Source organism: Phalaenopsis equestris, unplaced genomic scaffold, assembly GCF_001263595.1.
Source record: "Phalaenopsis equestris unplaced genomic scaffold, ASM126359v1 Scaffold000203, whole genome shotgun sequence".
Lineage (NCBI taxonomy): Eukaryota > Viridiplantae > Streptophyta > Magnoliopsida > Asparagales > Orchidaceae > Phalaenopsis > Phalaenopsis equestris.
The window spans coordinates 2752496-2753726 of record NW_018164645.1 but is presented as its reverse complement, the minus strand read 5'-3'; the positions used below and the strand labels follow the sequence as shown (position 1 = coordinate 2753726).

Here is a 1231-nt window from a genome sequence, read left to right as displayed (position 1 = left end):
CATTGCCACAAGCTAGACCAAGAATGTTGAGGTGGTCAAATGTGAGGTGGAGTACTCTGAAGATTCAAGTAGCCTTTGAAAGGCTTAAGTCTGCCGAGGTCAGCAATTTACTTCCTTATCTCATTGAATTTGTTTTTTTGACGTGTTTCATTATTTTTTACTCTATGTAATGTCTTGCAGGTTTTTTATAATTTTGTTGACATTTTAGATAGCGAGCATCATCTCTTAGGTTCTCCATTACAAGAACCATCTAGCCCCGAGCAACATCCCCCAGGAAAGGATGTTATATCCCAGCCACAGTCGCCCGCATTCATTGGTATTGCTGAGCCTATATTTTCTTATCGTACCAGTCCCTCACCAATAGACGAGAGGCATCAACATAGTGCCTCTAGTAGTGGATTTCAAGAAATCCATGAATTACTAAAGGAGCATCACACATTGTTCATGGAATTTCAAATCTCAGTGCTCAATCGGTTGACAGACCTAGAAAGTACAATGAAATAATTAAAATCAGAAGTTAAAGAGATTAATAAAGCTCTAAAATCACCCGTTGGGACATTACCAACTACATGGGTGCAACAGTCCCCGCTTGGGAGCCTATTTCATAGAATTAAGACAAGGAAGGGGAGAAAAAAAAGGGCTCTCAGTTCCCCATTTTTGGTATTTGAACGGAAGAAGAAGCAGAAAACAAGTCAAGAAGTCACTGAAAAGAATGAAGAGGTACAACACTTGTACATAAGCATTATACTTAGTAGTTCTTCCTTACTAACTTAACTAACAATATTTCTTATTTAACAGATTGCTCATGTACATACAGGTGAAGTAAATAAATTTGATCAGCAAGCCATAACTGAAGAAACTCTGCAAACACCACCAGTAGATAAACACAGCGATCAAGAACATTATGATCTGCATTATGTTCCTGAAGACTACCCTGATAAGGTTTAAAACACAGAGTTTAATTGTCCAAATTGAATGCTTCAATATATCCATCTTACAATGTTTGTGTATTGCTTGTAGGTATGTCCAGCCCAACTTACGGTCGATTTTCCGGCCAGAAATCAAATTTCAGATTATATGAGGGAAGCAATCGATATTTGTTGTAATAAATTCACGGACATGTAAGTTAAAAAATTTCACTAATTGATTATCTTTCACTCTTGTGCTTATTAAATATTTGGAATGCAGGGGTGACTTAATAATTGACATGGGACATATATCGTTAACCCGA

General features: G+C 37.1%; 1 long non-coding RNA gene across 3 annotated transcripts; it reads left to right on the top strand.

Moving 5' to 3' along the window:
• The first annotated feature begins 6 nt into the window (after positions 1–6).
• On the top strand, positions 7–1216 carry LOC110022979. 3 transcript variants are annotated; one of them, XR_002293833.1, is made up of 4 exons: positions 7–98; positions 181–720; positions 818–942; positions 1021–1216. It is a non-coding gene; the product is annotated as an uncharacterized LOC110022979 (long non-coding RNA). The 3 variants fall into 3 exon arrangements; XR_002293831.1 differs by having other exon boundaries at positions 7–720; XR_002293832.1 differs by having other exon boundaries at positions 7–720; positions 799–942.
• Positions 1217–1231: the final 15 nt, after the last annotated feature.